This window comes from Tyto alba, unplaced genomic scaffold, assembly GCF_018691265.1.
Source record: "Tyto alba isolate M040663 unplaced genomic scaffold, T.alba_DEE_v4.0 Super-Scaffold_23, whole genome shotgun sequence".
NCBI lineage: Eukaryota > Metazoa > Chordata > Aves > Strigiformes > Tytonidae > Tyto > Tyto alba.
The window spans coordinates 13839706-13851033 of record NW_024881297.1 but is presented as its reverse complement, the minus strand read 5'-3'; the positions used below and the strand labels follow the sequence as shown (position 1 = coordinate 13851033).

The 11328-nt window shown below is 36.4% G+C and overlaps 1 long non-coding RNA gene across 1 annotated transcript; it reads right to left on the bottom strand.

Moving 5' to 3' along the window:
- Positions 1–4653: 4653 nt before the first annotated feature.
- Positions 4654–9648, bottom strand: LOC116962820. Its single transcript, XR_004407831.2, has 4 exons — positions 9455–9648; positions 9257–9341; positions 5719–5871; positions 4654–4841 (listed from the first exon to the last, which is right to left on the bottom strand). It is a non-coding gene; the product is annotated as an uncharacterized LOC116962820 (long non-coding RNA).
- Between the last annotated feature and the right edge of the window lie 1680 nt (positions 9649–11328).

Below are 11328 nucleotides of genomic sequence, written 5' to 3'. Positions count from 1 at the left end.
CAAGTGCCACTTCAAGGAGATTAAACTCCGTTGTGGCAGTGAAGATCTAAAACTTAACATGTTTGCCAATGCACACTTTAGGAAGCTAACTTGTTTCCAGATATTTACATTGTTTAGCTAACCACTGTCATGTAAGAGGTTAAAAAAAAAAAAGATAACCCACATATAACATAAAAGAATTTTTTCATATCAATGTGTTCTCTCCCCACTTTTTAAATCAAACCAACTTGGGTGTTTAAAGTTATTATGCTGCAAGCAAGTAACGTTGGGTAGATAATAAACTATAGCCCAGAAAATCCTCTAGTTAAGCAGCAAGTTTTCACTTATGTTATTTTCATAATATCTGTATTCTGGCAGACGAGTCAGTTTCAAAGGTGATAGTTTCACAGCTAAGAAAAGCAAATTGCAGAAATTTCAAGTATGTATAACAGAACTAAGGCAATGCACCACCAGCAATCTAAACTATTTCAAAAGTTAGCTTGCCATTTTGAATTTTAGCCCTGAAAGATCTTACAAATGTGTTAAAAACAACAATGCCAGAAAAATATCCTTTGAAGATTTTTATCCCCATATTATTTATTTTTCCTTCTCAAACAAATGCAGGCAATTAAATCGTTGTGTACTTAAGAGCTAGCAATGAAGCAGAAGACTGACCAAGCTTGTAAAACTGAGTTTACATTTCTCTCATCATTGCTGGATAATCATCATTATAGAGGATCTTTATTTCAAACATTTAGAAAATACGCAGTTTCTAATAAAATTGTATTTATTGACAGAAATTTTGCTGACAAAAACCAGAATTCTTGTGTGAATCTTGAGTATTTTCAATATCAATACTTAAAACCCCAGCCCAGTGAGCTTTCCAACACTTAAAGCAGAAAGCAGCATAATGCAGTTTGTAATAGCGTTCCTACCTGAACAGCAAAGTAGCATTTGGAGAAAAGAGTATGGATTCCACACCCTTAAGAAGACTAAAGGACAGCAAGTATTTTTTATGTGCATTGCACGTGAAGTGCCATAGTTGGAGCTACTACATTTGCAGGGAGTAAAAGACCACTGCAGAGAAACTAAACAGGCTTTCATATATATTCATATACCTTTAGGGACATAAAATTCTAAAAATAACCGACAAAGTGACTGAGAGTGTCTCTGGAAATACCTGTCTATTTTGCCTGCATGCTTACCCAACCAAGAATAAGAGAGTTGTGAATCAGAAGCTATGAAGCTGCAGTCACTTTGAGAAGGGCGTTAACCATGACCACAAAGCCTCTGCAGTACATTCGGTTTGTGTGCAGCAGCCTTGCATGAGTTCCTGGCTCCTATAATCTTGCAAATGCCTGGGTCACACACTACGCGAGTCAAGCAGAACTGCCAAAAGTAGAATGAGTTTGTTTAATCACACCCTACTTCATGCATCTTCCACTGCTCTAAGAAATATAAAGAAAGAGAGGACTCCAGGCAACACAATCCTCTATTTGTATTATCGGAGTTGTAGAATCAGCTATAAAACATTTAGCTTGGCACAAGATCTGCATCCCAAGTAGGTTAAGAAGAAATAAAGAGGAGGAAAATGATAGGAAAACCAGTCCTATAAAGGAAAGGACAACAGTTTATTTAAAATAAATAACCAGATTATAGATATACACCAAGTTATAGCTATGTACTGCCCTTGATCTGTTTGGCAGGAAATATAGAGACGTCAAACAAAATTTCAGATAAAAGTCCCAAATGCAAATGAGCAACAATCAATAGTTGCACTAGGTACTTCCACCGAGGAGGAGGTAAGTAATCATTTTGAATAATTTATCACTGTAACAAGAATGAGTATGAAATAAAACCGGGTACGTTTCAGTAAATGGCAGAAGCAGCTAATTGATGAATTATTCCTGCTATAATCATTTTAATTTTTGGGATAACAAAATGAATACAGAATCCTAAATCCTGACTAATCTTATTTTTATTAGGTGAGAAAACAGTATGAATTGAGAACTCGTAAGGGGGCACATGCCCCTTATATTAAATAATTGAACACTGCTCTGTCTTTCATTACAGGTCCTGAGAAAGGAATTACTGAAGTCAGTTCTTTATTTAATATGAAAATTTTGGTCAAATAAGTTAACACGTAAGATAAATGTGACTCTGATATTACAAATTTGTTGTATAAAAGCGTTGGTTTATTATACAGCTATGCATGAAGTGCTGTATGTAAGTAATACCAAACCTCCTTTCACTAAAGCTGTACACAGAAAAATATTTTAGCATACAGTTGTGAAAAGACAGCTGTAATTACTTTAGTGCCCTGAAGACATGAAGGTGCACAGCTGTCACAAGTGAGATTTGTTAATGATAATGACTTCAAAACTACATTAAAGGTTGTGTTTTGTTTTTTTTTTTATTGTTGGCTGTAGAGAAGTAGTATAGCTGCAGAAGAAAAAATACGATCCTTCAGCATGACTGAGAAGTTTTGATAATTTCACACACAGAAATCCACAGAAGGAAATAAGGCATAAGACACCTGCCATTACTAGAGTATAACCAAAGGCATATTTTTTGCAGATTCTCAGTGTAAGATCACAAACTATTTTTAGGATTTCATGTTAACTTTCAGTTCCACTAATTAGATCACACATCTTTGTGCTTTCTAATAGAGACACATTTGAAACAAATGTCCATGTGAGACAACTAAAAAGAAAAACTCAAGTTATTTTCCTTAGAGTCAATGTTCAGTGTAGAATGGTACTTAACCAATAATTTAAAGCATGTATTTTATTTGACACTGGACTGTCACTTAATGGGAACGTAAGACTGAAATTGATTTTTTTTGTTGATATATACACTGCAGATGTTAGGTGTACATTTAAACTTGATACAATCTATTTACTATTTCCATTCAGCACTTATGCATATTGACTAAGAATATCTGCTCAAAATGGGAGGTGCTGACTTTGCCTTAACCTCAAATTCAAGAAAAACTTTGACTATTTAGCCAATTGAAGAGGAAAGAGAATTGTTTGTTGTGTTTGTAAATTATTACAATGAGGTATAGAATTTCTTAGGCTGCTAATAATAAGGTCTGCTGATTAAATTAACGTGTATAATTGCTAAAATGTATCTCTGAGAAAGGTCCCTTTTAAAATCTTCACAGTGCTCTTTCAATGTATTAGCAGAGATGACAAGTGTGCTCATAAAGGACTTATGTCTTACATGGCAATATCTGTGTTAGGTCAAATACAGTAGCATGCAGAAAAATCCTCCTCAGCAGTGCCACAAACTGTGAAAGGAAAATGTGAGAGCAGTTACTCAGTACCATCTCCACTGGATCCATTTCTAGGTCAGTTGTTTGTCCTTCAAAAATGTCAAAGAGACAAATGTCCACAACTGCAGTCCTTCTACATAATGTGCTACAATTGAAACCTAAAATATGCCATACTGTAGCTTGAGAGTGTAGTTTGAGTTGAAGAATGAGTTTGTCCAGTGCAAAGACAGAAATGTTGGGGTTTAGGCCTGGCTGGCAGCAAAGTACCAGGTGGCCGCTTGCTCACCCCTCGCCCATGGTGGGAGGGGGAGGAGAATCCGAAGGAAAAAAAGTAAAACCACGTGGGTTGAGGTAAGGACAGTTTAACAGAACAAGACAAGAAGAGAAGAAAGCGAGAACAACAATACTAATAAGACTAAGGCGTAAAGCAAGCGATGCACGATGCAATTGCTCACCACCCGGCACCCCGCGCTCAGCCCCTGTACGAGCCGTGATCACCCCCCAGCCCCAGCCAGGCTCCTCTAGTGACCTACCGAGCATGAGGCCAGCACGGGGTCGGGCATCCCCTTGGCTGGTTGAGGTCACCTCTCCTGGCTGTGCCCTCTCACAACTTCTTGTGAAAATCAACCCTATCCTAGCCGAACCCAGGACAAATGTGAAATAAGAATTCAGAGTCCTCAGGTACTCTGCCTCTGACACGTCACACACCACAGCAGAAAGATTACTGGCAATCTCACATTTTCAGGGCAAAGGATTTAGAGAATGGGCTACTTGCTGCTTTAAACTATGCTTCTTCCTTTCACTCTGTATGCTACAGCAGAGCTTTTATCCATTTAAGGAAGAAACTCTGCCTGGGACCACTTGTAAAATAGGTGATTTGAACTTCATTAATTTTTTGGAGGAATTTCCTTCCCACGCACTGGAGCTAATTAGTTTAAATCCTGAAACAATCTGTAGCAAAACACAGAAGTTTCTCATTGAGGAAGAAGAGCATTTTCTTTTGCCCATGCTAAGTGCTCCAGGAAGTTAAAACAAGGTTAGGCTTTCACTAAAGAAGGCAGGTTCTGCTTTGAAAAACCTGGACACAAAGTTCTGAAATATTAATACAATTTGAGTGATGTAATTCCAACCAGATGCTATACAGTGACAGTCTCCTAGTCATGGTATTAGCAAATACCTAGTCCTGTAAGGATTAATGAGACCCTTGCAAATTAAGGAGTCTTTCCATGTAGTATTAAACAACCTTACTCTCACAGATGCTAAGTACCCTACTGACCTAACAAAAATACTTAGCTTCTTCATCATTTCACATTATTCATTTTAACTGTCTTCATATTGAGGGATACAGTACATTTAATATATACATTGTATTCAAAGCCACTTTTTCCAACATTCATCTTAACTCTTCCATAATGATCATCCCAGCACAAGGTAACACAAAGTCCATAAAAAACTTTAACTCACTTTTTGTGAAATAATATCTCCATGTAGCAACAAAACCTCAGTATCTCACTTGAGAAAGGATTTCACATAGCAGGGTAGGCCAAGTGACACAAAAGATATCTTTTAATCTCTCCAAACAGTTCTGCACCAAGACAAATGTGGACAGAGACAGCTGTTAGGATTGCTATTGCTAGACAGAAAGAGGACAAAAATAAGCACTATTTTACTTTACATTACTTTTTCCATTAACCAATCCATTAAGTATTGACTTAAATACTGAATTTATAACAAAAAAATTATGCATATTAATTCGGAGAAATAAAATATCAAGCAACAAGTTGTGTTTGCAAGAGACAGCTTACAGTAATTCAGGCTATGTCTACACACAGTGTAACATATGGATCCTGAAATTGGTATGCTCCTCCACCCCAAACGTGAATGACTTCAAGTAGGATGATGATTAAACAATGAAGTGATACTGTAATGTGAGCTCACTGTGCCATAGGACAATATAAACAATACAAGGATACTTGCCAACACAATAACTTCCATTATGTAAGCAAATAATTTACATGTTTAATTAAAGTTAGGAAATAATATTAGCTTTGTATATGTAAAAAATCCCAACAAACAAACCTTATCCTTGTCGTTCAAGTGGAAAAATCAGCAAAACACAAACATTCTGAACAGTTTTAAAATCAGCATGTTGTGAAAAAGCGTTAAATTGCAAGCTTGAATTTTTTATAAACAAAACAGCGCTAGAAACATTTTGTTGTCCCTTTTGACTTCTGATAATAAACTGGGCAGCAGTGATGCCAAAGTTGGCAGAACAATAGATCCTAACAAGAACTGTGAAAAGGTCAAAACTGACCCATCTGTCTTAACACAGAATGAAAAGGATATTTGATGAAAGCTGTTAACACCTACACATAGGAGTCTTTGTACCTTTTATATATTGAAAGAAAAGAATAAGTAAAGTTATATTAAAACTGATAGTTTAAGAAGAGTTCTACGAATACCTTTTATTGCAGTTTTTCATCAGATTTTTGGTTAGCATCTGAATTAAAAGTTCATTCCACTTCTCCAAATCCTAGCTGTTCAGAAACTGGGATGTATAGTTCATGCAGAACTGAACACTTTGTAAATAATGCATTCCTAATAACTAGAAGTAACTTTCAAAAAAAAAAAACCCCAAACCCAATTAATAAATGGTGCATCCAAGATTCCCTATTAAAGAAAACTTAAAGCCTCGTTAAACTCTATGTAACATGAATTTGTCAGCCATTTTAGCAGTCACATGGAATATTTAGTATTTTCATGCCTTCACTACATTATCCCATTATATATATCCTACTTCAATACATCACTCACTAACGTGCTCAAAGAAAGTCACCTCTAAACAAACAGGATTTGCACTGAACATGTCAGCTGAAGGAAGAAAAACCTAGTTTCAGTTATCTTTGGATCTGAACCTGAGATCATATCTTTTTAGTGCTATTCTGCAAATCTGGCCTTTTCAGGGTAGGATTCTAACAAAAGATTCTTGTGTAAGAGAGTGCAGTGGCAGCTGTGGGTATGGGCAGGGTCAGACCTAGGGGCCACAGAAAGACAACTGGACAGCTCTCTTTCACAAGCCTCTTTTCCAGAAATCTCAGGGGAATGCTTGTGACTGAAAACTCTCATCCAAAGCAGAGCAGAAGAAACACGCTGCTCTTACTCTGCCCTGGTGTCAGGAAGCATGTGAGATCTCAGCATCATCCCTTTCACTCCCTGCCAGCTCACCTGCAGAAGTTTCTCCTACCCCACTCCCAAGCATAGCTGTGATAATCTGCAGATGAAGTCAAAGCCACTTGTTTTGTATTTGGGATCGCAAGAAACAAACTTATCCACTGCTTTCTGCCATTCAGGCCTCTGGTATTGTCACCAATATGCTGCCCTGTGAAAACATTTGCCTACTGTCAAGTTAACTAACAACAGCTTTGCTTTTTGCATTTTAAGATTCTTTGGAATATAGGACAGCTATCATTAAAATTATTCTCGATCCTCTTCATAGCTACTTATTAGAATTTAAAACTGGGGGTCAAAGTATGGTTTGCTATATTAAAAATGAACTAAAGCTATCTTAATCCATCAATTAATTCATCTTTGTTATTATTATATCCCGGTTTTCACATATTTTGGCACCACTGTTAATTTATTCAACTTAGAACTACTTTGCAACATGTAGATGTACTTTGTATCACAGGAATGTGTTAATTAACAAAAACATTTATAAAAAGTTTAACATATCTTTCTTTTTTTAATTTTTGACATTTCAGTGAAATTGAAATACATAGCTAAGGATAGCATATTGCATAAGATATATATGCACGTAACATAAAATAGTATGTCGCAGTAAAGAGTGCAGAATATTTTCACATTGCTTTCTTCAGCCCCTTTCTACTTCTCATGGCACTCTACTAATCAAAAATATTTTTCAAGCAGTATAGTAAAAAATAATTGTTCATTTACAAAATGGCAGTTTATTTGATGTTCATATTTATTCTATTTAATTTTCCTACATAAGTCCCATTACTATTTTCTGTGATACTGGGTGTAGATATCTAGGTTTATACAGCTTAATGCCCCAAGATCATGATCGCTAATAGTTATAGTTATTTAAATGTTACATTTATTTAAACATGCAAATATTTATTTGAAAGCTGCACTTTATTACATTCTGATAACTAACACTAATTATTCTATCTCAAATCTGCAAGCCTTCCCACATTATCATCCTACATCTACAGTGCTCATATTCATACAGTTTTCTTCCATACTTTACCAATGATTCTTCTGTTTCAAGAATATCCATGGAAAAAAAATAGTCTTCCAGATTAAGGTTTGTTAGAGTAATTTGGTTAGGGTCTCTGGATTAATCTCTATTAAATAGTATTAGACCTTTTCCTAAGGGTAATGTTTTCATATAATGAAATCCTGTAAACACAAGGTCAGACAGTGAACCATGGCTAAACTGCACAAAATTAAATTTAGGAAAGACTACACACAAGGTTTTCCTTGTTGTTCATCTAATCCTTGGACAACTCATGGTCAATGCTAGAGAGGAAATACTCAGCAGACTTGTATCCTTACATGCTTTTGCAACAAAGAAACTGCAATCTCATCTAGTTGGCCATGATGGGACACCTGCCCTCTCTGACAAAGTTCACTTTCAGACCCCACATCCAGGCTTCTTCAAAGAAACCACAGGGCTAGAGTGTGTGAGGGTCACTGTTGATACATCTCTTATTTTTTCTTGACAGTGGCATAGGGAGAAGCCAAGTCTGAAAGGTCCATCATTTTAGCCCTGGCCTCACAAATATCAGAACATACTAATCTGAACAAGTGCAATACACCAAGCATGAATACGAAGTGGTTACTTATTAGCTAAATATATTTTTTAAAACACCTAACATTAGCTCTGATGATCAACCACTGCAAGGTCAGCGGTTACAACAGAAGAAATCATCACAAAATCAGTGTCTGAAGCTCTTTATTTTAACTATCTGCATTAGTTTTAGAGAAAGAAATTATCTGAGTTTTAAGAGAATGAAAACATGTAATGTGTTAAGGTGGTTAAATGTGGTATGAAAACTAGCATTTTCAAAATTATGGTAGTAATCCTAGTTGGAAATAATCCTTTGGTTTTTAATCTTTCAGAGTAGGAGCAATGGTAGTCCTCAGAACTGTCCCTTTGAACCATATACCTAATCCAGGAAAGTAGTATGCTCTAGTTCTACTATGTGAGTAGCAGATCAAAAACCAATGGAACTTCTGTACTTAAAATTCTTAATTTTAAAAGTGGCTCTCCTGGATGAGTGAAGAAACTCTGCTATTTTTCTCATACATGTCGTGCTTGGCAGAAGTGAAAAATGCATTATGAACTGGCAAAAAGCAGCATTAGGTTTTTTCCTGCATATTCAGTAGCTAATTAAAGTAAGTGTGACTGAATGAAATAGCCTTGAGAACCTAAATGACAAAATTCTTCTCAAAATTCAAAATGAAATGCTTTAGGACAGACATTTCTCACATTTTTAAATTTCTTTCAACAAGTATTCAAAACAGTCCTGTGTGCTCTGATCTCAATTACCATAAAAATTACATCCATTTCATTTCTTAAAAGTTTCTCTATTCATGGCATTGTATATAAAAGAATGATGTGTTTATCTTCTGAACTGGAAAGAATATTTTGTCTGTATTAGGAAAAACAACACCTGGAATGATAAAACAAAAGAATTATCAATCTTTGCACAAAGCTCCTGAGTTTTACCTTTCCTGACTTTTTTTTTTTTTTTTGGGGGGGGGGGGGTGGGGGGGGTGGGGGAGGCAGGGGCAGAGCACAGTGGGCAGCCAGAGAGGTCAGTGTTATACAGTAAAGAACTTGGTGAAAGGCTCTTCAACCTACTGAATAATTTATGCTATTCTGAAAGATAATATATCCAATATCTCTGAAAAATAAATTACCTTCGTTAGAAAGCAGATGCAAACAAAAGCATTTATGAATCAGAGGTTTTGTACCTTTGTTTAACTAACAATTCTGAACTCCAGTGGTCTTAGGCATTCCCTCTTACTCTGGCATAAAGAAGTAACTGTCATGGGTCAACTAGGAAAAAGCATATGTGGGGGAAATATGCATTAGCATTGGGCATTAACATTCAAATATAGATGAGACATCTCAGAGATTTCTAGTTAGAACTACAATCATAATTTTCTTACCTGCTCTTCAGAGAAGGGAGAGAATGCATCGACCCACGGGTGTAATGATGGTTTCCGGAAGAGGCGACAGCCATGTCAGGTGGACTCTCACTATGAAGGCCATTCTAAATCAGTTTAAAACGGGAATGTGGCATGGGCTAATCCAATAATCCTCTTGCACTTTTCATGGTGAAACAATAGATATGTTTTGGGGTTTTTTACATCTAGAGGGAGAGGGAAATTGAGGTTCATGTTAAATCCAGGACCTTTCTTTACCATTAACTGAACTTTTCTGAAAATGCCACATTATAAGGCAGGTTTGGAGTCGAGTCTTCCTCCATTAAGTAAAGGAAGTACATGGACAAAGTCATACATGCCCTAGCAGACTGATATTTTGCAAGGTACCGGAGTTATCTAAGAAATATGGCCACAAACAATTTAGCAGATATATTTTTGATAAAGCTAGCATGCTTTAGACCTCTCCTGCCTGGTAAACTGGCTGTGGTTGAAGAGGAGCCTACTTTTTGGGAAAGGATAAATAGTATGAATATTTGGTCCACCCAGATGCATTGACTTCTTAACAAACCAAAATTATAATATTTTTAAGGGAATGAATCTCCTGAAACACTAACAGCTAAAGCTGAAATCTAATTTCTGGAACTGAGGCAATAAACTTCCTTTCGCTTCCACATCCAAGGAGCCTGGAACACTCATAGCAGAACTGAAGGAAGTTACTGGTTGTAAGAAGACAGGATCAACTTTGCAGGAGGCAGAATCTGACCACAGGGTTTTTTTTCCTAACAGACAGAATCAGTAGTGAAGCAATAGTTGAAAAGTACTGCCAAACAATTCCTTGACCAGTTAGAAAAAAAACCCTGCAGACTGATTAAACCTTCTATCTTCCCACAGGTCTGAGACAGCAAGAATCACTCCAACACTGCCAATTATCTTATATATTTCTTTTTCCATAGAGGAAATTGTGAGGTCAGTGCAAATAATCAAAATACATTTTAAACTGATTAAAATATATATTTTATGCAACACCCACGCAAGGAGAAACTTCACTTCAGTAGAAAAAGGGCAATTCTGCTCTAGGCTGTTTTTATGTGTGTAGTATGAGCTGGCAGTAGTCTTTGATCCATATCCTTCGGGCGAATTTGACATCTATTTCACCCGAGGCAGGCACAGATCTTTTGAAGGATATTTCTACATAATGAATGACTGACTGCTAGAAGTCATGTCATTGTCCTCCTCCACCTCTTCAGATCCGATCTGCAGGCCAGGTGAATCTCATGACATGTCTCCTAGTAAATCAGTGAGAAGAAATGCCTGAAATAGTCCCCATCATGCTGACACCATAAAATCTAGATGATGAGTGGTTTTTGAGAATCCGAGGAGAAACTCAACATACCCTTACATTCATCACAAAATAGGGCAGCAATTTTGAAGAAAATGCCATCTTTCAAGTAGCACATTTAGATTCCATGCGGAAAAAATCCTCTACTATTCCTTTAAATAAAATCTGGTTTTCCTCTTTAGCTCTCTTCTTATCTCTGCTTGTATGCAATTGTTGTATTTCCCTTCAGTAACACATTTCTCTAGCGTCATAGCAGTTTATTTTTATGACGAAATATTTAGTTCTATAACCAAGAATTAAATACTAGTCTTCTTATCACACATCCAAGTTTACTTCAAAGAAGGTTGTGTGACCTCTTTGTGTAAGGTGATGGGACATTTTATGAGTGCCTAGATAATGCAAGTAAAACATGGACATAAAACCAGGACCACTATCAGAACACCAGTGAGCTAACTATTTTTAACTGTTACCTTAGCAAAGTCTCTACTGTGGGTGTCTCTTCTGGTGATTGCAAGGTGAACTTCTTAAACTATTTATT